Genomic DNA, 26214 nt, shown 5'->3' with positions numbered 1-26214 from the left:
GAATAAATGCTTTTCTTCCCATATGAGTATATCATGCCATCATGTGTGGGCTGCAAACCTCCGTCAATCAGAGCATTGTACCAGACAGTCTGCCCTTCCACTCTCCCTTGTAAAACTGCCACGGATTATGTCAAGTGCAATTCCCCTCTGCCCAACAGATAATGAGCTGGCACATGGAGGAAAGATCGATGTCAAACAGAAGGGGGAGATAGTTTTGAAGCTATCACTTTCAGTTGCCATTTGATTCTATTTGCAGAAATCAATCTCCTCCTCCTTGTCAACTCTGAATGTGTTATCTCTGCAGCTGCAGTTCACTGGGTAACCAAGAGCTCTCGTTCACTCAGAAGAGCATTTTCCATTGGAGTCAAATGGAAATGGAGTATTTTTGCAGTGGAGGGAAAAGAAGGGACATGCACAAGTGTGGATACATGTGCACGTGTGTGACTACAGAGTGGCTACCCATACGTATGAAAATAACTACAAAGCTGATGCCATCAACATGTACTCCTGAAAATCCCCATGTACTTGGAGACTGATTAGCAACTGAAAGTGGGTCACAGCCTACTGTGTAAATGTTCACAGATATACCCATGTGGCTAATGGATGTTAGTCAACTTTTAATTCCCTGTGCTAATCTAAGGCACAGAAAAAAAAATCCAATACCTATCACATCTGCTTGAATTTATGGTGACATTTTTATATTTTTAGAGAGAAAGTTGCCTGGTGATCTAAAAATGGGTAAAGCTCCAAACAAAATAATGAGACCACATGCAAGCCTCTTAACTACTGAACTTGGCAGGAGTTGACAACCGAAGAATAGACTTCAATCAAAACTTGAAGGATCGTAATTGTAGAAGCCAAAGGCCAAGAGAGGATGGAAAGGATATGCTTTTGTAGAATCCCTGCTTCCATACACTCATCAAGGCACAGGGTGAGATGGTCTGATGTGCCTACTGGAAAGACCCTCAGAAAGGAAAGTATAATTAGAAAAGGGACTAATTCATGCAGAACTGAGAACTTAGACACTGATACAGGTAGAGGATCAAACCCAGATGTGCAATGAAGGGTGATAAAAGCAAGGAGACAGGAAGAAAACTTGTGCTGCGGATTTGTAACATCAAGTTCCAAAAACACGTAGGGAAGATTAGGATGGTAAAGAAGGCAAATCATTTCTTGTGGTTACATTGAAAATTAGTTGTCATCAACCCACACTTCTTAGAGTAAAGGGATACCCTTCCTGTTCTTAAAGTTCCCTGTTCATATCCAGAGCAAAGAGCTGTGTGTATGCCAGTACCAACTTGTTTTAATCACCTCCTGTTCACTCCATTCATAAGGGAGAGATCCCTGCCACGGGGTTATGGCCAAACACACAACACCTGACAGTAGACAGGAGAGATTGGTTGCATTTTAGCATTTACATTACTCACAGTCCAGGGGAGGAGAGGAGCATATGCAATGTAGGAGTACCTGGGGGTTGCACTCAGGATCAAAGTGAACAATCAGGGCCTGTAGGAGGTTTGTAGTATCAACAGGGTGGGATGACTCTCCAGTTCTGTGGGAGGATGTGATTGGCTGTTTGAACAGTACCACGGACTGGCAGGGAACTGAAACCCACTACTCAGGCATAAGCAGGAACTTCACTTGGGCCCCTTTAGGAGGGTTGCTTGGCTAGGAGATCATAACCATGGAAGCAGAATGGGAAGGGGAACTTGCGATTAGGCCATTTGAGGTTCTTCTCATTTCAGCAGATGTCAAGACAACAAACAATATTGGGCCTTAATTTTAGATCTTAGACCAGTGATGGCGAACCTATGACATGCGTGTCAGAGGTGACATGCGAACTCATTTTTTGGTTGATTTTTCTCTGTTAAGTGGCATTTAAATATATAAAATAAATATCAAAAATATAAGTCTTTGTTTTACTATGGTTGCAAATATCAAAATATTTCTATATGTGACACAGCACCAGCGTTAAGTTAGGGTTTTTCAAAATGCTGACACGCCGAGCTCAAAAGGTTCGCCATCACTATTTAGACCATACACCTAAAGAGACACCAGAATACTGGCAAATGTACCAACCCTGCTCCCTCCATTTAGAGTTTCCTTATTTCTTAACTCTGTTCTGAAAATATATAACCTGTCCCGTGGAGAAAATTTATCTACCCAATCGCCCATCTTCCCTTTTACAGTCACAGTTTGCAGGAGGGTGCAAGAAGCCATTAGACCAGCCGTGGGCAAACTACGGCCCGCGGGCCGGATCCGGCCCGTTTGAAATGAATAAAACTATTGAAAAAAAAGACCGTACCCTTTTATGTAATGATGTTTACTTTGAATTTATATTAGTTCACACAAACACTCCATCCATGCTTTTGTTCCGGCCCTCTGGTCCAGTTTAAGAACCCACTGTGGCCCTCGAGTCAAAAAGTTTGCCCACCCCTGCATTAGACTTTTAGGTTCTAGGAGTTTTCCTGCTGCTTTCAATGCTGTATGTGAAGCATAAACAAACAGAGGTAGTTGACAAGAGCACAATACAAAGTTCTTAATTAAGTAGAGTTAGTGATAACATCAACAAGCACTTGAAAATAAGATTGGATATATAAGTGTTGCCATGAAATTGCTTGGAGGATGTGGGTACTTACTACTATTTTTAAAAATATGCCTTGAAAAATTATCACTGACCTACACAATATTAAATGAGATGGAAAGGAAATTGATGTTCATTGAATTATTCATTGGATAATATCATCCAAAAAAAGGTGATAAAATGATTTGGACAAAATGCAACAAGTATGAAATAGTCTACTTTCAGTGCATGTGGTGCATTGATTCTTCTATTGGTCTCTATTTGTATCTGGGAATAATTCCTCTTGGTGTCTCCCTGAAGATATTAAATTCAGCTTTCAAAGATCTCATGACCATTTACAATATTGTTTTCAGAATTTTTACTCTAGTAATTTGGCATCACATTTGTACTAAAAAGAAAATACTATGTACTTGAAAATTTTAGCAACTCCTTTACCAATTCTCTCAAGTAGAAATGATTGTTCCATCACCTGATGTTTAAAGTCTCTGTTCATTCTTTATTAGAGTACTTACCACACTCTGTAGTAATGATGTGTTTATGTGTCTGTCTCTCCTTCTAGAAGGTGAACTTTTTAAAGCCAGGGATTATCCTACTTCCTCCTTATATTAACTTCACTATCATTAGCACAGTTATCTAAAATATAATAATCTCTTAATAAGTTTTTGTGGAATAAATTTAACGAATTAATAAATGCCATTCCTCTAAACTCTGAATTTATATATACAAATGACTATTTGACATCTCCACTAGAATATTAATTATATACTTCAAACTTAAGATATCCAAAAGACATCCTAATTTCCATTCCCTCAAATCTTCTTTCTCAGAACTTCATATCTAAGGAAAAGGGCACCACACACAGTCCCTTAGGCCAAAAAAATGTGCAAGCCAGCTATAGAGAAATGTTCTCAACTTTTTAATCTAACTCAAAAGCATGTCCTGTCTACACCCAAAGTGTAGCACATATCTATTCATGTATCTCCATTTCTGTTACCATCCCCCTAGTCCAGTGATGGCGAACCTGTGACACACGAACTCATATTTTTGGTTGATTTTTCTTTGTTAAATGGCATTTAAATATATAAAGTAAATATCAAAAATATAAATCTTTGTTTTACTATGGTTGCAAATATCAAGAAATTTCTATATGTAACACGGCACCAGAGTTAAGTTAGGTTTTTCAAAATGCTGACACGCTGAGCTCAAAAGGTTCGCCATCACTGCCCTAGTCCAAACTACCATCATTTTTTTTCCAGATCTCCTCATTTCCACTCTTGTCCCAGTCTGTTCTCCACATAGACTATGGGGTAATATTTTAAAAATATTAATCATATGTTACTTTTCTGCAGGACACCCTCCATGAAATTTCCACATTTTCTACACTAAAGTACCTTGGCCTTATGTAGAACTTTCTACTTCTCTTACTTTTTCTTCCACTACAGTCCCTCAGTCTGTCCCAGTGCCACTGACCTCAGAGATGCTCAGATGGGCCTGGCTCATTCTAGCATATTTTATTCATGAGTTGTTTTCCTTTCATAAATTATTTGTCCTCTAAATGTGTCCTTGACAAGTTCCTTTTTGTCACTGAGAAGTCAGAGTAAATTCTATCTCCTTATTAATACCTTTCTGATCTTTCTGTCTAAAGCAGCCCCTGGGTCATTTTCTTTCACATCATCTGGCTTTATTTTTATCATAATATTCATCATGGTCATCTAAAATGTTTTTACTTGTTTACTTATGCTGATCTTTTTCACGGCTAAATTTCCAGGGCTCAGATAGTGCCTAGCCCATAAAAAAAGTAAATGATATTTGGGAATGAATAAGCTCATGAATACATTAAGAAACTGAATCAATAAATATGCAAATGAGTTTGTGAATAAAAGCATGAATAAATTAACTTTATTCTTTGACATTTATATTATCTTGATGATATCACTGCCAATATGAAATATTATGTATTACTAATCATGAATTATCCATCTCTATAAACTTTATATGACATGTATAAAATAATGAAATCTGATAAGAATCAACCTTATAAACTTAGATGTATTTAGGCTAAGAAACACCTTGAAAATACTTTTTCCCCCACTGCCATAATTCATAAGTAAATTTTCAAAACTTCTTGTTGCAATTAGTTATTTTATTCTTCTTATCTTCTCTTACCTCTACCTTTTACAAATCTCTAATGCTGGAAAAAATTTTTTTTTTAAATTTTCTTCAAAAGCCAGGCTATCTGATGGGCAGTATTATAGAGTAATTGAAACCTCTTCAGATATTCTGAATAGTACTATATTTATTGAACAAATTGAATCCAAGTTAAAATTTTACTAAAAAGACTACTCCAGGCCCTAGTAGCTTCACTGATTAAGTCTACTATACATGTAAGAAAGAAAAATTACAAATTCGATGTAAATTCTACCAGATAATTACAGAGGGGGAAATCTTTCCAACTCTTTCAAGAGGAAAGTATTATTCTAACCTCAAAATCAGGCAAAGATGTTATAAGAAAAGAAAACTATGGACCAATATCTCTAATTATCAAAGATACCGAAATTCCTAATAAAATGTTAGCAAATTGAATTGAAAATATATTAGAAGGATCATGGCAAAGAGGGGTATATCTCAAAAGTGCAAGGTTAGTTTAATGCTTGAAAACAAATCAAGGTAATTCACTATATCAACCGACTAAAAAATAAAAATATATATAATATATGACTATTTCATTAGATATAGAAAAAACATTTGATGAAATTCAACAACTATTCTTTTTTTAAATATATTTTATTGATTTTTTACAGAGAGGAAGGGAGAGAGATAGAGAGTTAGAAACATCGATGAGAGAGAAACATCGATCAGCTGCCTCCTGCACATCTCCTACTGGGGATGTGCCCACAACCAAGGTACATGCCCTTGACTGGAATCGAACCTGGGACCCTTTAGTCCACAGGCCGATGCTCTATCCACTGAGCAAAACTGGTTTCAGCCATCTATTCTTTATTAAAACAAAAACAACACCAAAAGATTTCTCAGCCCAGCCAGTGTGGTTCAGTGTTTGAGCATCAACCCATGAACCAGACCACTGTTTGATTCCTGGTCAAGGCATATGCCCAGATTGCAGGCTTGATCCCCAGTGTGGTGCATGCAGAAGGCAGCCGAACAATTATTCTTTCTCATCATTGATGTTTCTCTCTTTCTCTCTCCCTTCCTTCCTTTCTGAAATCAATAAAAAAATATTTTTAAAAAGCCATTAAAGAAAATTGGATTTTATTTTAAAAGATGGAAACATTTAAACACACACACACACACACACACACACCACAAACAACAAAACACAAAATTCCTCTCAGCAAACTTGAAATAGAAATGTTCTTAATTTAATAAAGGAGATCTTACCTAATAATAGACAAACATGTAAATTGACCATACCTTCGCTACACTAACTAGCCAATCAGAAAAGTATGCAAATTAACCCAACAAAGATGGCGGTTAATTTGCATACATAGACACGAAGTGGCAGAGCGAAGACCGAAGGCGGCTCTGGCCAGAGTGAAGGCCTGGGTCCCGGGTGCCTGAGGAAAACAGGTGCCAGCAGCCAGGGGAAGGGAAAGCTTATTGCACGTATCTCTTCGTGCAGCAGGCCTCTAGTCTATAACAAACTTAAACCTAACATCATTCTTGATTGTGAAACATTGAACTTACTTCCCAATATCAGAAACAATGCAAGGACATCCATTTTGACCAATCCTGTTCAACACTGCGCTGGCAGTTTTAGCCAGAGCAATAGGTGAGGAAAGAAAATAAGAAGACATACGGAATAAGATGCTTTAAGGCAGCATGATATTGGCATGAGGTTAGACAAATAACTCAATATGAAAAAAGTAGGGTCCAGAAATAGACCCTCATATACATGGCCATTTTAATTTTCAACAAAGGAGAGAAGAATATTCAGTGGGGAAAAACTACCTTTTCAACAGGTGATAGTGGACCACTTAGAGCTCCATATGCAATAATAATAATGACATTTGATCCATACATTACACAATACACAAAAATTAACTCTACATGAATCATAGACCTAAATGTGAAATCAAAAACTATAAAACCCTAGGAAAAATATTTAAAAAATATTTATGACCTTGGGGTAAGTGTTTAAGATAGAAAACATCCCAGCAATTATGGTTCTTACATTTTAGTGGGGAGTTTAAGATGGGGTCAATAAGTTCTTTTCTAATAAAATAAAGTTACAATTTTTGATAACTCATAAAAGTAATTCATTGGACATATTTGGGTTTAGTATTAATAAGGATTCTGCTCTAAAGTTGATAAGTAAGTACTTTCTAATTTTTAAAAAATGTTCTGTTAGTATCATTTGACTAAAGTCAGTTGTGCATATATTAAATAAGGGAAAGAAAGATATAGATCCAATTTGTTGAGCAAAATAATGTCTATTTTTTTCTAACTGATTTTGTTTACATCGTTTTTTTCATCTCTGCTGTTTACAATCATTGGAAATCCTGGCTATTTCTCTACTTATATTCATGAAAAGATCCCTTCAGCTTACAGCGTTTCCCAGTGGTAACCAGAACAGCTAGGAAACCTGCTGTCCAACAATGTTCCATGGGAAAACACAGAGACACTTGGTTTTCCAAAGCTCTAAGGAAGGCACTATTGAGAGGGACACCAACATCACTGAGAAGCTTGCCATCTGGTGGTAGAAGATGCTGTTACAGGATAGGTATCAATGGGAAATAAGATCTCAACATAATAGAGACCAGCTGATGGTGTTTAACTCTGGAAAGGCAGGTGGCAACAATTATAGAAATAAGCAACAACGCCTGAATGGCAGCCAGAAAATTGGGGTGGTGCTGACCTAGAGAGATATGGGGATGGTTATATCGAACACAGTGCCCTAGAAGCAAGATGGATGAACAACCTACAAGGTTTTTGCTCAATCTATACAATCAAAATAATTCAAGGACAGATGGTCAGGAAGCTGAGGACATTCACTCCAATAAAATGTATGGACCCTTGCTACTAGACCCAGACCCAGTCACTAAGGGAGAGGCCAGGTGCTCAGGAGGAGAACTCTGTAACACCATTATAGGTATATATTATAATTATTTAATTGGTCTTTCTCCAAAGTAAAACATGGTCATTGACACAGGTAGCTATATTGGGAAAAGAAGAATTACTCAGACTACTCAGACATTTGAAAATATCCAACACAGAATCTGAGTTGATACTGATATTTGGGAGCTTGGAAACATAATGATGCCTCTGTTAGAATGGGACCAACAACATAATTCTGGTCTAGGTTTAGCTCACCAGTTGGACCATTGAGATCATGGATCTACCCAGTGGTTATTTCCCCAGCCATCTAATGAATAATTAGAAAGGGTATACTTTCTAGTTGGCAGACGCATTAGTTTTGTGGTCCATGAGGTAAGAGCTATCAGAATGGAGAAAGCTAAGAGTAAGACCCTGAAAATCCCCCTCCTCAACCTGGCTAAAATACCAACTGCAAAATTATATTATATCCTGGGCTTTGGCAGAGATGGGTACCTCCCTTAAATAAGTAAATGATGCAGAGGTGATAGTGCTAATGTTATCTCCAAAAATAGTCTGGTCCCTACAACAATATAGATCGATGTTAGTGGATTAAAATAGATCACTTCAAAGTCTTCCAAGTAGTTGCTGCTGTTAAAGATATGGTGAAGATTACCAAAACAGATTAAAACTCTCTTAGTATATGGTATGTAGCCTTCTATTTGGCAAATGCATCTTTTTTTTGTCCTTATTGGAAATCAGGATCAGAAGCAGAATTAGAAGCAGATTGCCTTCCTATATATTAGGCAACATTTTGCTAACTCTTCTACATTTAAAAAGTATATATTTTTATTGATTTCAGAGAGGAAGGGAGAGGCAGAGAGAGATAGAAACATCAATGATGAGAGAGATTTATTGATTGGCTGCCTCCTGCATGCCCCCAACTTGGGATCAAGCCCACAACCCAGGCATGTGCCCCACCAGGAATCTGATGGTCTTTAGGGTGTTCTAGGTACAATATCATCATCTTCAAATAATGACAATTTTACTTCCTCCTTTCTAATTTGGATGTATTTTATTTTTTCTTCTTCTCTGATTGCTATGGCTAAGACTTCCAGTACTATGTTGAATAAAGGTGGTGAAAAAGAAGACCACCTGTCTTGTTCCTGTTCTTAGGGAAAATGGTTTTAATTTTTGCCCATTGAGTATGATGTTGGTTGTAGCTTTGTCATATATGGCCTTTATTATGTTGAGGTATGAACCCTCTATTACCACTTTGATGAGATCTAAAAAAAATGGATGTTGGGTTTTGTCGAATGCCTTTTCCGTGTCTATTGATAGGGGTCCTCAAACTACGGCCCGTGGGCCACATGCAAATACAAATATTGTATTTGTTCCCGTTTTTTTTTTGTGTTTTTTTTTTTTTACCTCAAAATAAGATATGTGCAGTGTGCATAGGAATTTGTTCATTTTTTTAAAAAAACTATAGTCTGGCCCTCCAACAGTCTGAGGGACAGTGAACTGGCCCCCTGTTTAAAAAGTTTGAGGACCCCTGATTGATATGATCAAGTGATTTTGTCTTTCAGTTTATTTATGTGATTTGCAAATATTGTACCAGCCTTGCATCCTCAGACTAAATGCCACTTGATCCTGGTGTATGATCTTTTTAAAGTATTGCTGGATCCGATTTGCTAATATTTTGTTGAGGATTTTAGCAGGGCTTTTGTGTGCTGGGAGGTTTTTTTTGTTTTTTTTGTTGTTTTTTCATCACTGCTTCAATTTCACCAGTAGTTCAGTTTTTTTGATTCTTTCTATTCAGGTTTAGAATATTGTATTTTTCTAGGAATTTGTCCATTTTGTCCAGGTTGTCCCACTTGTTGAGACATAGTTGTTCAAAGTGTTTTCTTACAACCTTTGTATTTCTGTATTGTCAGTTGTTGCTACATCTGCTTCTTTTCTGATTTTATTTATCTGGGTCCTCTCTCTTTGTTTCTTGGTGAGTCCTACTAAGGGTTCATCAATCTTACTTATCTTTTCAAAGAACCAGCTCTTGGTTTCATTGATTATTTGTTTTGTTTGTTTGTTTGTTTTAGTGTCTATGTCATTTATTTCCACTCTGATCTTTATTAGTTCCTTCTACTTACTCTAGGCTTTTCTTTTTGTTTTCTTTCAAATTATTTAAATTGTTGAGCTAGACAGTTTATTAGAAATTGTTCTTCTTTCTTCTGTAGGCCTGCAGTGCTTGAACTTCCCTTTCAGGATTGCTTTTGCTGTGTTCCATAGATTTGGGATTGTTGTGTGTTCATTTTCATTTTTTCCAGGAAGTTTTTTATTTCTTCTCTAGGGGCCCAATGCACGAATTCATGCACCTTGAAAGGAATTGTGGGCTGTGAAGCTGCAGTGGGCACAGGGGCGGATCTCAGCTCATCCTCCACACCCCCACCTGGACCCTCCTGCTGCAGCCCCCAGTCCCTTGTCTTCTGGCAACCCTGCTCCCACCACCACCGTTGCTGGCTCCACTCGCACCCACTGATGGCACAGTGATTAGAGCCAGCGCCATCAGTGGGTGGAGTGCGGCCAGCGCCGTCAGCGGGTGTGAATGGTAGCTGCTGCCCTGATCGCCCCTCGGGAGCAGGGGGAGGTGGAGAAGCCCTGAGGGGTGATCGGGGCTGGCAGCTGCAGCTTGCACCCACTGACAGCACTGAGTGATTGGGGCCGGCTCCAGGTGCCAGCAGCAAGTGCAAGTGGGGCCGGCGCCAGCAGCAGGTGTGAGTGCTGGGAGGGACCACAGCACGCAGGAGCAAAGAATTTTCAGTAACCACCAGAGGCTCACCCCGATGACAGCAACCAGCACACTGCTTGGTCTGGCATCCCTGCTCAGCTGCTCCACCATCCCACTGCAGCCGATGCCCACCATGTTCTGTGCATGTCCCCTGGTGGTCAGCACATGTCATAGCGAACAGTTGTTCGGTTGTTCCACTGTTTGGTCTATTTGCATATTAGCCTTTTATTACTTAGGATGATCTCATTGGTAACCCATTCATTATTTAACAACATGCTATTCAACTTCCATGTGATTGAATATTTTGGAGTGTTTTTATTGAAATTTATCTCTAGTTTCATGCCATTTTTATCAGAGATGATGTTCGATATGATTTCAATCTCATTGAATTTGTAGAGACTTAGTTTCTGTCCTAACATGTGGTCAATCTTTGAGAATGATCCAGTTGCACTTGAGAAGAATGTATATGCTAAAGCTTTGTGGTGAAAAGTTTTGTAAAATATCAATTAAATCCATTTGGTCTAGAATTTTGTTTAGGCCACTTTTCCTTGTTGATTTTTTTTGTCTAGAAGATCTATGCAATGATGTCAGTGGGGTGTTAAAGTCCCCTACTATGATTGTATTGCTGTCAATCTCGCCCTTTAAGTCCTCCAGAAGTTTTTTTAATATATTTAGGTGCTCCTATATTGGGTGCATATATGTTTACCAGGGTTATATCCTCTTTCTGTAGTAATCCCTTTAGTATTATGAAGTGGCCTTCATTATCTCTTGTTATGGTCTTCATTTTGAAGTCTATTTAGGCATATATTTCTACCCCAGCATTTATTTCATTTGCATGGGAAACTTATTCCCTATCCCTTCACCTTCCTCCTGTGTGAGTCTTGTTCTGATGTGGGTCTCCTGTAGACAGCATATAATTGGGTTATGTTTTTGTATCAATTTAGCTACTCTATGTATTTTTATTGGAGCATTTAAGCCATTTAAATTTAAGTTTATTTTTGATAGGTACTTATTTGTTGCCATTTTTATTCTTTACTAGAGGCCCAGTGCACAAATTCATGCAACAGTGGGTCCCCTCAGGCTAGCCTGAGGGATATGGCTGAAACTGGCTCTCCAACATCCCCTGAAGGGTTCTGGATTACAAGAGGGTGCAGGCCAGACCATGGGACCCTACTGGTGCATGATCGGGGCTGGGAAGGGCAAGGGAGGTTAGCCAGCCAGGGAGAAACTACAGGAGGGCTCCAGGGTGTATCCAGCCCATCTTGTTCAGTCCCAATCAGCCAGACCCTAGCAGTAAGCTAACCTACCAGTTGGAACGCCTGTCCCCTGGTGATCAGTGCACATAATAGTGAGCAGTTGAGCAGTCTTAGCATATTACACTTTGATTGGTTGAATGGATGACCAGACACCAGACACTTAGCATATTAGGCTTTTATTATATAGGATACTTCTCTCTTCTCTCTCTCTTTCTCTCTCTCTCTCTCTCTCTCTCTCTCTCTCTCCATATATATATATCCTATCTAATAAAAGAGAAACATGGTAATTAGCCATACCTCCGCTACCCTTCCCATTGGCTAATCAGGGCGATATGCAAATTAACTGCCAGCCAAGATGGCGGCCGGCAGCCGGGCAGCTTAAAGCGAACATGAGGCTTGCTGGCTTCAGTGACGGAGGACTCCAACGTTCCCCACTTGCCGCTGCCGGTCTCTGAGCTTACAGTTAGAAACATTGTTACAAATATAGAAGCTAAACAAAACCCCAGAAACCTGCTTTCAGCCAGCTGGGATCTCAGAGCTGGAGTTGAAACAGTGTTTCGATTATAGAACCCAAACAAACCAGATACCTGCTTTTAGCAGTGGAGGCCTAAGAGCTGGAGCCAAGCCTCAGAGCTAAATCTGGCCCAGAATAAAAAAAAGAAAAAAAGAAAAAAAGGAGCGGTTGGGAGCTTCAGTCACCCACCAGCCTGAAAACAGCCCTCAGCCCCTCACTCAGGCCTCCCAGGATCCCCAGTGGGGACCCCCACCTTGAAGGGTGTGTGACCAGCTGCAAACAGCCATCAGCCTCTCATCCAGGCTGGCCAGGCACCCCAGTGGGGACCCCCACGCTGATCCGGGACACCCTTCAGGGCAAACCAGCTGGCCCCCACCATGCACCAGGCCTCTATCCTATATAGTAAAAGGCTAATATGCCTCCCAGCACCAGGATCAGCGGACCCGTGAGGCCTCCAAGAACCGGGATCAGCGTGACAGGGGGCAGCGCCCAAACCCCCTGATCGCCCTGCGGCTCTGTGTGTGACAGGGGGCGAGGTCACAACCTCCCTATCCGCCCTGCTCTGTTCGTGACAGGGGAAGGTGCCCCAACCCCCTGATCAACCCTGCTCTGTGCCTTATAGGGAGGAGCTCCCCAGCCCCCTGATTGCCCTGCGGCTCTGTGTGTGACAGGGTGTGGCACCCCAACCCCCCCACCCCCCATGGGCCCTGTTCTGTGTGTGATGGGGTAGAGCCATAACCTCCCCATCAGCCCTGCCTTGAGTGTGAGAGGGTGTGGCACCCCAACCCCCTGATCGGCCCTGCTCTGTGTGTGATGGGGGTGGTGCCCCAATTCCCCTATCAGCCCTACTCTGTGAGTGACGGGGGGAGCTCCCCAGCCCCCTGATCACCCTGTGACTCTGTGTGTGACAGGCTGCGGTGCCCCAACCCCCTGATCGGCCCTGCTCTGTGTGTGACGGGGTAGAGCCATAACCTCCCCACGGCCCTGCCCTGAGTGTAACAGGGTGCGGTGCCCCAACCCCCCGATCGTCCCTGCTGTGTGCGTGACAGGGGGGAGCTCCCCAACACCCTGATGGGCCCTGCTCTGGGCGTGACAGGGGGTAGTGCCCCAACCCCCTGATTGGCCCTACCCTGAGCGTGACAGGGGGTGGCACCGCAACCTCCCCATACCCTGCCTTGAGTGTGACAGGGGGCAGTGCCCCGACCCCCCAATCGGCCCTACCCTGAGCGTGACTGAGGGTGGCATCGCAACCTCCTGATCCACCCTGCTCTGTGCATGACAGGGGGCGGTGCCCCAACTCCCCAGTCAGCCTTGCTCTGAGCCCGACCCGGGGCTGCACCTAGGGATTGGGCCTGCCCTCTGCCACCCGAGAACAGGCCTAAGCCAGCAGGTTGTTATCTCCCGAGGGGTCCCAGACTGTGAGAGGGCACATGCCGCGCTGAGGGACCCCCTCTCACCCCCGAGTGCACAAATTTTTGTGCACCGGGCCTCTAGTATATATATATATATATATATATTTCTTCTTCTTACAACAGTCTCTTTAGCATTTCTTGCAGTTCTGGTTTGTGATAATAAACTCCTTTAGTTTTGTTTGTTTGTTTGTTTGTTTTGTTTTGTTTTGTCTGTGAAGCTCTTTCTTTCACCTTCACATTTTAATGATAGCCTTGATGGATATAGTAGTCTTGGATTCAGTCCCTTGCTTTTCATTACTTTGTATACTTCTTGCCACTCCCTTCTGGCCTGAAATGTTTCTGTTGAGAAATCAGCCGCCAGTCTAATGGGAACTCCCTTGCAGGTAATTTTATATCTCTTTTTTTGCAGCCTTTAAGATTCTTTGTCTTTAACATTTTCCATTTCAATGATGATGTGTCTTGGTGTGAGTCTTTCTGGGTTCATCTTCAGTGGGTCTCTCTGTATTTCATGCACTTGTGTCACATTTTTCTTTATAAAGTCAGGGAAGTTTTCTGTCATTATTTCTTCAAACATGTTCTCTATTCCTTGCTCAAATGCTTCTCCTTCTGGTACCCCTGTGATGTGGATGTTGGTACATTTCATGTTGTCCCAAAGCTCCCTTAAACTCTTCTCCTGTTTTTAAAATTTTTCCAATTCCTGCTCCAAATGGATATTTTTTTCTACCTTGTCTTCCAATTCATGTTTTGGTCCTTTTGCTTCTTCTAGTCTAATGTTCATTCCCTACAGGTTATTCTTTTCTTTTTTTTTCTTTAATATAGCTTTATTGTTGAAAGTATCACAGATGTCCCATTTGTTGTTTTTTTCTCCCACTCACCCCCTTTACCCTTTACCTGTCCCTCACAGGCTTTCACCATGCTATTGTTTGTGTCCATGGGCTATGCATATATGCATATAAGTTCCCTCATTAATCTCTCCCTATCCAACTCCACCAGCCCCCATCTTTACTCTGAAATTTGTCAGTCGGTTCCATGCTCTCCAGGTTATTTTTGTTCATCTATGTCATTCTTCATTTCCAATTGATTCTTATTAATGATTTCTACCTCTTTTTTTATGCTGGTATATTGCTGGGTCTGACCAGCAGACCCTGAGCAATGGATGAATGTATTACTCTGACACACCATTTGCTGTGAAAGAGAGGGCCAAGAGACTGCCTGGGTAAAGAAACCAGGCAGCCTTGATTGCCTGCCTCATTATGCTTTTATTGTAGCAGCAGTTTGAGATAAAGTTTATCTTTTAGATACAATCAGTAGAGTAAGTAATCTTGGAAGGACACATGTGTTTTTAGTGTCTTTTAAGCAAGGACACCCAAAAGATTAAGCATAAGGATTCCAGTAAACACCCGGGGGTCTGCTTGTGCACAGACTTATTTGGAAAGGTCAAGGAATAATTAGGGGAACCGCCTTTGACACTCCCCTAACTTGGAATTCTGATAAACAGGGCAGGTGGCCTTCCGCACACTTCCCTTTTCTCAGAACATCCTCCTTATAAACTTTCCAATCAAGTCTCATGCTTCCCCACAGTGTATCTCTCATTAAGTTCCTTATAGTTCTAATTAAGTTGCTTGTGGTACCACTAAGTTGTTTGAGCCCCTTCATAACCATTAATTTGAATTCTGACAAATTGTTTACCTACATTTCATTTAGTTCCTTTTCTAGTGATTCCTCCTCTTCTTTCATTTTGGATGGTTTCTTTATTTCCCCATTTTATCTGTTTGGTATCTGTGGCACTGGGTGAGGCAGGTCGAGTCACAGGGGCAGGCCTATGCATCTGGGGGTGACTGATCTCACCAGGTCTCAGCAGTTGGTCTAATCTTCTAGTGGTGGCAGGTTAAGTATTCCAGTTTGCAGTAGCAGGTCTGTGCATCTGGGGGTCTGAGGGTTTGAGTCTTAGTGGCAGGTATGGGCACACCACATCAAAGCAGTGGGGGGCAGTTGCCCATGGATGCTGGGTCGGGCATACCAGGACAGAGTGGCATGTCTGTGTGTCCAGGCTGGCCACATATCAGCTTGTGGAGGAGGTGGGACTAGACAGGCACTCCACTTGTGAAGAAAGCAGGGCAGGCCAGGCCTTTTCTCTTATTTTTTCTCCTTTTTTAAATGTATTGTTCATTTAAAAGTTACAAATATGTTAATACTTTTAAAAATTGGACTTTATTAAAGACTCATATCTATGTTTAATATTTCATATCAATTTTTAAATATATTCTTATTTATATCTTTCCCATAGAAAATATAATCACCTAGTAATGTGTCCTACTCATTCCTCATGTTTATGCCATATAATTTTAGTTCTGGATCATCATATGTATACATTTTAGGGCATATTTTTTTAACATATATTTTTATTGATTTCAGGGAGGAAGGGAGAGAGAGAGAGAGAGAGAGAGAGAGAGAGAGAGAGAGAGAGAAAAAAATCAATGATGAGAGAGAATCATTGATTGGTTGCCTCCTGCACACCCCACACTGGGGATCGAGCCCACAACCCAGGCATGTGCCCTTGACTGGAATAGAACTCAGGACCCTTCAGTCCACAGGCTGATGCTCTATCCACTGAGCCAAACCGGATAAGGCTTAAGGCATATATTTTTTTTTAAATATAAAATTCTAATAAATTATTTACTCATCCTTACTTCCCATATACGTGTATTGGCACATCCTCCTAGAATACTTACTCTTGTTTTTAATTAAATACTTTTCTGAGATTCCTTTTAAAATTTATCTTTCTGTTGTAAAGCCACTGAGGTCTTAGATGCCTGAGAATAAACATATGTTATTCTCAAATTTGTATGAAGTTAGACAAATAAAAAATCATATGTTATACTTTTTTCTTTGAAAGTATTATTTCATTGTATCCTTACTTTAAAAAAAATGAGAAGTCTGATATCAAACTAAGTTTTGTATCTATGAAAGCAATCTATTCTCTTTTTAACGTTTTTGAGCCCCCCCTTCAAAGAAATGATATTCTTAAAATTTACTTTAATCTTTTTAAGAGTTTTTATTAGTATTACATTGTTCTGTTTATTCATTTTTGTTTGATATTCTATTTCTCTCAAAATAATTTATTTCATTCCTTTAATCTGAAAAAAATAAGGTAAATTATTTCTTAAACTATTTCCTCCCATTTATTAATTGTTTATTTTTTCTCTCTCTTATGGAAAATCCATTATATATCTGCTGAGATTTTTTCTAGCCTCCATTTGTCTTAACTCTCCATTTTTATTCTCCATCTCTGTATTCCTTATTGATCTCTTTCTCAGACTCCTTAAGAGCTTCTAGATCTCATCTTTCAAGTCATTAATTTCGTATATGGTTGTGTTGTTTCTGCTGTTTAATCAATTTATTGAATTGTTTGTTCAAATTATTAAATATCTTATACCCAGTATTTTGAATTAGTTCATTTTTATAACTCTTGTTATACAAATATCTTTCTTTATATCTTTGAAGATATGTTTTTTAAATACTTTTTTCCATCTGGTCAAGAAATTCTACTTTTTCTCATGCAAGCTGTTGAATGTGTTATCTTTCTTCTAGAGAGATTGTCTTTCCTCAGATAAGTTGTTATGCTTTCCGGTGGTCAGTTTTCCTTGGGACATTTTAGTCACTGGGCTGATGATGAACATGGGAAGAAGGAGCAAAGCAGCTGAGACCCTACTTAGCAGCCTCCCGTATGTTCTGGACTTGGAAATAACTGTGCCTCAAAGTAGAGAGACTTTACAAACTTTCCCACACCAGGAAACTCCTTGAACCTCCACCAGTATTATCTTACTGGGATATACTTTTCTCACCTTCAGTTTTAGAAAAAGAGGAGGTAAAAAAGTAATAAATGGCAGTGGCCAGTCTACCTAACCTTGCTGTTATCTGCATCTCACCTCAGCTAGATGCTACTAGCATACTATTCTACCTTCTTGCATTAGTTACTGGCTGGGCAATCATCTTCTGAAGGAAATACTGGTGGCAGGCAAGGACTGGGGTAATATTACAGTTAAAAGCCTGTCTTTGCACCTCTGCCTCTCATTGCATCTGGTTCTCTCCCACTTTGGGGGACTATTTCCAATTTTATACTAGAACATAACCAGCTTCTATTTCCCCAGATTTTTTTTTATAATAAACTAATACTCCAACCAAGAAATAAAAAGTATTTAATATTTAATAAGTCTGTTATGCAAATATTCCTCCTTAGGTTTGGGCTAGTGAGTTAGGCACAGCTCATGTTAGTTTTTCACCTGTTCATCATTATTTGATCTGTGTCATTTAGATATACTTCTGTATCACATTTTTGAAAACTCTTTCAAATTCTGAAAATACATAAATAACACCCACTTTTATATGTGAGTTTCCTATCTGACAATGACACACATTAATCCATGTATCTTGCTTAATAGAAATAGGAAACAAAGCAAAACAAAAACTTCAGGTTATTTAAGTATAAAGTACCTCAAGCTTGAATTTTGGCACTATTTCAATTTTCGCTTTTTGTTTATGATTCATATAATAATTTGCCTTAGACAAATTAATTAGTTGTATGTGTCAAGCTGGTTAAATGCATGCTAAATATTTTCCCAAGAGAACTAAGTTAAAAGTGGGTGCTATTAAAACCTTCAAATGAACAAAATCTGTTTTTAACAAGTCACACATTATTAATTAGAACTGGATAGTGAGGCATATTTTTGGATGCTTGCCAAGAATAATTATGGAATTTCTTTTTTTTATTGAAACAAGATGAGTTAATCAAGAAAAGCTAACTCAGCTCACCATGACCAAAGCTTGAAAGCATGACCATAAACTACTCACCTTATCAGTTTGGGTTAGGGTTGAAAAGCAAGTGCAGTCCAGGGATAATTCTTATGCTATAATTGATACTTGAGGAGATCTTTATCCATTTTTTTCATTTTAAGTAGGTAAGAAACTGAATATCCAGAAAAATAATGTTATTGACCCAAAGTCAAACTGCTGGTGAGCAGAGCCAGAATTGTGGAATAAATTTTTATTCCTGTCATGGCTAAAAATGGCCAAAAATCATGGCTTATTCAGTAAGTTTTATTATACATCATTCTATATTAAATCTAAATAATACTTTACTTTTGAAAATTATTATAAAATTTTTATAAAACTTTATATATAAATATGGTTCTAAATAATTGAATCATTGCCAGGAAGGACTCTTTGTCTTTCATGATGGAATTTTCTTCCTCATTTGTGCTTGGCTAAGTACCCACTTCCTCTTTTTTTGTACTTTAAGGAATTAATGTGCCTCCATGAAGCAGCCATGGTGGGACTCTTATTCAATATGTCCACTCCCTACCTCCTAACCCAACAAGTTCAAACGGATTCTCTCTTTGAAGACTTTAAATCTTGAGAAGCATGCTATAAGGGCAGAAAAAAATATCAGTGAGAGTATGTTCATTATTAGTAGTTGTTGTTATCTAGACCCACTGAAATTCCTTGAGGCTAATCTTTCTAGGAGTTTAATGCTAGTCTAGTATTCTCGTCACCCTTCTAATTACCCTTCTCATTGATCTTCTCATCATCTAACTAACTGATATCCCTTTATTCTCTGCATGCATTGGCTAGAATCAGTTTTTGTTGCTTGCAATTACTGGGATCTAACTGATGTAATTTCTATCTCTGTGCCTGAAGTAGGACACAGGCTTAGTCAGATTGTTTGTGTGACCATGTGTGGCATTGTTCCCAATAAGAATTGATCTGGCACTCTTCATTTGCCATACTGTTTCATTTACTTTATCTTTTGTTAAAAAAAAAAAATGTTAACAGCCTAAGAGATGATAAAAACTTTCACTTGTTAGCAAAAACTACTTATGATTGCTAGACATACCTACCCCTAATACCTTAACGCAGACTCCAAATGAAAACAAGCACTGTCCTTCTGCATGAGGCTCAAGAGAAATACAAACGTCCTAAGGGAACTCTCTAAAGAAAACTCATAAGAACAAAAATCTTAGACGTAGAGAGATTTATTACATTCTGTTTTTACTACTGAATTTGTAAATGTTGGTTTCCATGATATGTATTTGAAGGAAATACCAAACTGAATACATTTTTACAAAGAGATTCTTGCGTAAGGCTCAAAAGGTCATTGTAAGCCTGCAAAGAGCACTCAGTAATTATTTTTTAAGTGTTGGGAGTAGTTGGTACAGGAGATATGGGCAGAAACATGCCAGTATTGAATGAACAATACTTTAGAAACTATAAGACACCCTGCTCTTTCTATTTTAATTGAAGAAATTGGATGACAAAGAGAAAAGGAAAACGGGGTGAAGAGAATAAGAAGAAAAATAGTAAAGGGAAATTAACATTTATTACAGATATTAAGGACCTTCTATATGTCAGATACATTCCAGATGATTATATTAATTATCTAAACTATTCCTATCTTGTGAGGTAGATTTTATTATGCTCATTTTATATAAAGAAGTTAGGACTGGAAGAAATTAATTTCCCTAAGATCCCCAAAATTGTGAGTGAAGGTTTTTAGAAGCAGATATGTCTGATTTAAATTCCATGCTTAGGTACTACTCAACTAGTACTACCACCATTACTATCACTACTCTTAGGGCTTAACTAGAAATATTTTGTGTAAATGAATGAGGACTTTGTCAGAAAAACTTTACTAAAAGGAGTTACCTTCCCACGCTTAGTCTTAGGCACTTGCTAACTTTTATTCTTGTGCTAAAATACGATATACTCTGATGGAATTATTGAGTATTCTTCTTTCTCCTTTCTCTTCCCACTTTTGATCAATCTAAAAAAAGTCTCTTTTTATTTAAAACTAGAGGCCCGGTGCACAAAAATTTACACTGGGGGGGTCCCTCAGCCCTGCCTGTGCCCTCTCACAGTCTGGGACCCCTCAGGGGATGACCACCTGTGGCTTAGGCCTGCTCCCCAGGTGATTGGGCCTAAGCTGGCAATCAGACACCCCTTTGGCAGCCCGGCAGCCCCTCGGGGGATGTCCACTTGCCAGCAGGGAGCAGACCTAAACTGCAGTCGGACATCCTTAGCGCTGCTGAGGAGGTAGGAGAGGCTCCCACCACCACCGCTGTACTGGCAGCCATCAGCCTGGCTTGTGGCTGAGCAGAGCTCCCCCATGTGGGAGCACACTGACCACCAGGGGGCAGCTCCTGCATTGAGCATCTGCCCCCTGGTGGTCAGTGTGTGTCATAGTGACCAGTCATTCTCAGTCTTTCTGCTGTTAGGGTCAGTTTGCATATTACCCTTTTACTATATAGGATAGAGGCCTGGTGCACGGGTGGGGGCAGGCTGGTTTCCCCTGAAAGGTGTCCCGGATCAGGGTGGGGGTTCCGCTTCAGTGCCTGGCCGGCCTGGGTGAGGGGCTGATGGCTGTTTGTAGCTGGCCAAACCCCCTTTAGGGTGGGGGTCCACACTGGGGTGCCTGGCCAGTCTGGGTGAGGGGCTGAGGGCCATTTTCAGGCTGGCTGGGGACTGAAGCTCCCAGTCTCTCCTTTTTTTCTTTTCTTTTTTTTATTCTGGGATTTATTTACCTTCTATAATTGAAACTTTGTTGCTGTCACTAGAGCTGAGAGGCAGCTCCTGCTTGCTCCAGTTCTGAGGCCACGGCCTGCTGAAAGCAGGTATCTCGGGTTTGTTTAGCTTCTATAATTGAAACTTTGTTGCTTTCGGAGCTCAGAGCCAGGCCGCGGCAGGCAGGGAACCTTGGCTTCCTCCATCACTGGAGCAAGCAAGCCTCCTGCTCGCTTCAGCTGCGTGGCTGCCGGCCGCCATCTTGGTTGGGTTAAGTTGCATATCACACTGATTAGCCAATGGGAGGCATAGTGAAGGTATGGTCAATTACCATGTTTGTCTATTATTAGATAGGATTAGTTGATTATAGCCAATTTCTGCAAGGTGACTTTTGCTAACAAACCATAATTGAACCCAGTTGTTTAGTTTATCTATCCATTATCTCTCCTTCATTTTACTGAAACGAACACAGGCAAAACTGAGTCTTAAGAGCAGCACAGGAGTGGTGTGGTATAAAAGAGGCATAACAAATACAGCTCATGCCACTTAATTACATTTATCTCCAGAAAATGTAGTCAAAAGTGGTCCTTGTATTACTTAAACAAACTTCTTTCTCTTTGCAGTATAATGATTAAGAGAGATGGACCAATGTACTTGGTTAAATTCTGTTTGATTTTAGACATTTAAAAGAAAAAATCTGTCTATGCCTCAGTTTTCTCATTTGAAAAATAGAATGAAAAGGATAAAAAAGGTCAATACATGAAAACATCTTTGGTGTTGTACCCTTAATAAGTATTAGTTATTATTGCCTTTGTGTCAGCAGAGTGAACAATGCTTTTAGAAAGTGTCAGACATCCTACCTTTTCCATTTTAATTAAAGAGTTAAATGACAAAGAGAAAGGGAGTTTGGGGATGGAGAAGAGGAGATTTCTTCTTCCTTTGGGGTACCCAGAGCTTATTTCTAGGAGAGGGTAGAAACAACTGGCCTCCACTTTCCTACCTTTTCTGAGTCATTCTGTTAAACTGAGAGCGAGATCTAACTCTTTATTGGAACTACATGTTTACTAGGCATCAAAAGATGGTAAACAATTAAAATGTGAATGCATGGGATACATTAAAATGAGAGATAATGTTTGAACTAATCTAATAAAAAACCAAAGCACATTTGAGTGAAAGAAATAAAAATAAAATATGCATCTCATTGATGAAATTTTAAGTCTTTAAAAATGGCTCCAAACTTTTATCCATTCTCCACATCAGAAGATCTTGAAAGATAAAAGGACACACTAGCAATTTGCAAGTATGCTTGGACTGGAAGGCCTTGATGATTCTATTAGTATAGGCTTTGAAATAGCTTAATATAAAGCACATATACTGTAGACACAGCTTATGGTTGGGAAATATTCTAATATAATTTATTTTGTTCATACCAAGGGAAATGGCCTACCGACAGATCAAACGATCTTTAAAAGTATGGTAAACCATTTAATATCTATATCTGCTTTCACAAACTTCAAAATATCATCCAAAAGAAGTCTGTCTTTGAATAACCAAATCTTTTTATCAAGTGTATCAGTAGAGTTATGATATTTTTAGATATCAAATCAAATAGCTCAGACAGAAAAAAAATCAATGCAATCCCAACATCAATTTTCTAAAAAATTTTTATAAAAAATCTACTTTTCCTTCTAGTACAAAAAGTCAAATAACAGAAAAGTATCAGCTACCAGGGACTGAGTAAAATAACAACAATGACCTTTTCCAGGAAAAAAAAAATGTAGCACTGTCTGGAAACTATTTGCACTATAATAAAAACCTAACAAATATAAAAAGGAATTGTGATATCCAAGATTACCTAGGGTGTGAGGAAAGAGCCAACAAGCCACTCTAAGAAACTGTTGGTGAAAAGTAAATAAGTAATAGTAATATCCTTTTGGGAAGAAACTCAACATTTTCAATGTGTCTTCCCTTTAACTTAGCCATTGCATTTCTGGGAATATATTTCTACAGAAGGCACTGGTTCTAGTAATTCAGTGTAGAGTTCTCATGTGAGACTTCCTAAATTCAACCCTGACTCTGTAATTTACAAGTCAGGGGGAACTTCAGGGCCACTGCTGGCCCATAAAATGCTTTGCTGCATATTAGAACAAATTGTTCCCATAAAATGCCTTGGTACATATTAGAACAAATTGTTCCCTCTGGATGAAAGCAACCTAGGGATGTGAGGTTTGATAACCAGAATGTTTCTTTAGGCATTTTAGAATAAATCTCCCTTCTTTCTCCTAAAGTAACTTAGGCCAATGTTTAGTGAAAGAAGTTCAAGTTTGATGTTAGCCCCAAGTTGCCACTTCAACAAGTGCTCCAGTGCAAGAAACAATCTGCATAGTCTGTGGAGAGTGGGCAGCGAATATCAACTTTACAGGGTTGGTGTGGGTTTCAACTCAGATTATCTACATAAAGTACTTTGCATGTTGTCTGACACATAGCAAGCACTCAAAAAGTGGAAGCTATTATTTTATTATCATACTAGAGGCCTGGTGCATGAAAATTTGTACACTTGGGGGGCATCCCTCAGCCCAGCCTGCACACTCTCGCAGTCCGGGACCCCTCGAGGGATGTCCATCTGGCACCTTAGGCCCACTCCCTGGGGGATTGGGCCTAAGCTGGCAGTCAGACGTCCCTCTGGCAGCCCAGGAGCCCTCGGGGAATGTCCACCTGCCAGCTTAGGCCTGCTACTAGGGAGAGAGGGCCTAAGCCACAGTCGGACGTCCTTAGTGTTGCAGAGGAAGCAAGAGAGGCTCCTTAGTGCTGCTGAGGAGGTGGGCGAGGCTCCCGCCACCAGGCTGCACTTGCAGCCATCAGCCTAGCTTGTGGTTGAGCAGAGCTCCCCCATGGGAGCACACTGACCATCAGGGGGCAGCTCCTGCATTGAGCTCCTGCCCCCTGGTGGTCAGTGAACATCATAGCGATGGGTCTTTCCGCCATTAGAGTCAATTTGCCTATTACCCTTTTATTAAATAGGATTTTATAGTGTTCAAAGAAAATGAGTGTTCAAAGAAATTTATTGTGATATTCATTGCAGTATTGTTTATTAAACTTAGATTTTGAAATAATCTAAATATTTTAATAGAAGATAGTTTAAAAAATATAGTATAGCCTTGAAATTCTATAAACAATTTTTCCCAATTCTTTATTGTAGTAAAATACACATAGTACTTAAACATTGTTAAGTGTACAGTTCAGTGGTATTAAGTTAATTTATATTGTTGTGCAACCCATCACCTCTGTCCATGACTTCATCTTGCAAAACTGAAAACTATAAACTTTAGAAATAACAAGATGGATTTATAAGTAATAACATAGAAAAATGATCATAATATATTACTAGAAGAAAAGTTGGAAAGTTGTAGTATAATCTGAATCTGTTTTTCAATGACAGAGAGAATAAATTACTTATGGGGTCATCTTTTTTACTGATTTTCTGGAAATTGCCTTTCCTTGCATTCAATGGTTAGTATATGAATGCCCATGTTAGTACAATCTGACACTGTATAATAATAATAGTTGTTATCTCATTGTTATGTGGATTAAATGAATTAATACTTATATAACAGTAAGATTACTGTTGGGTACTTATTAAGTGACACAGAAATGTTTCTATTCTTGATGCAATGAAAGTTTGAGAAAGATCTTCTCAAGATGTGTCCTCTAAGATAGAAGTGTGATAGCCATTGAGTTATCTTTTAGTTACCTTGATTTTATAAAACTGCTGCTACTATTACAAAGAATAAAAACAATAACAACAATAAAAGTAATAGCTAATATTTCTTGCACACACACCTGTGTCAGGCAAGGGCCAATGCTTGACCAGCATTATCTTATGTAATCTTTACAAGGTTCTGGGATAGATGTTAAAATCCCGTTCCATATGTGAAGAAATGAAAACTTAGGGAGAATAAGTAACTTGTTATAATATCACACAGCTAATATGTTTTAGAATCAGGTTGTAGAGTCACAAATATTCTGTTTCCAAAGAGTCTTTTTCAATTACCACAAGGAAGCATGGTACCATAAGATACTGTATATCAATGCACACACACATGTATGTTTACTGTACATGTATGTGTGTGTATGCATATGTACTTTAGAGTAACAGAGAATCAGATCAAGGTATAAGCTATGTTTTAGTGCTGAATTGTTGACATTTTTCAGAATGTGTTCTGAAGACACAAAAGGTACACTCAGTACTTCTTATTGTATTGCAATTATTTATTTATGTGCAGTCTGTCCTGGACAAGTACAATTTTTTTTTTATCTGTGTATACTTCTGACTTAACAAGTAGTGAATATATAATAATTTCACCTAATGTTGAAATAGAATTTAGAACTGCTTTAAAATAGCAAATCTTGTAGTCTCCGCTTCTGCTTACATTGTTGGAGACTTTGCCATTTGGCTTTGCCTCTCAGACTGAACCTGCTCTGTCTGCAACTTCCTCAGGATCACTTCCCTGTAAATGTTCAGTACTAGTCACCTATAGGGTTACCTATCTGCCCTGTCCAGTGGCCAAACACTGTCTAGATAATTTCTAAGAATTTTCTACTTACTCAACTCATCAATTTGCTTTTCCAAAACTAAGATGTTGGAATTAATTCTTTACCACTGAAAACCTATTTTTAATTTGAGTTGTCCTCCCTTTTAAAATATCACCAGCCAAAGCAGAATTTATTCAAAATAACATTAGGCAGTCATTCCTCCATTCATATCCCAAATTTTTGTCTGTAGTTTCAAAAGAAACCCTCCATATATTCAGATCTTCAGCTCCATTTCTAACGCTTCACTACAGTGTAAGGACACACCTTTGGGGAGAATATCTTTGTATCTTTGTCCTTTCTCTAGAATAACAGTTTCACAATCTGTTTCACCATCAGGAGAAATGCTTCCTATTCTCTTGTAATTTCTCTGCTTCCTCTCTGCTGCTTTATCTGCTCTAATAAACAGAAAAAAAAATAAAGAAAACAATCATATACATAAATGTGTGGTAAGCTTTATTTCTGTAATT

The sequence above is a fragment of the Myotis myotis genome, unplaced genomic scaffold (genome assembly GCF_014108235.1).
Source record: "Myotis myotis isolate mMyoMyo1 unplaced genomic scaffold, mMyoMyo1.p scaffold_m19_p_3, whole genome shotgun sequence".
Lineage (NCBI taxonomy): Eukaryota > Metazoa > Chordata > Mammalia > Chiroptera > Vespertilionidae > Myotis > Myotis myotis.
The sequence above is the reverse complement of the archived record's forward strand: the minus strand, read 5'-3'. Positions refer to the sequence as shown.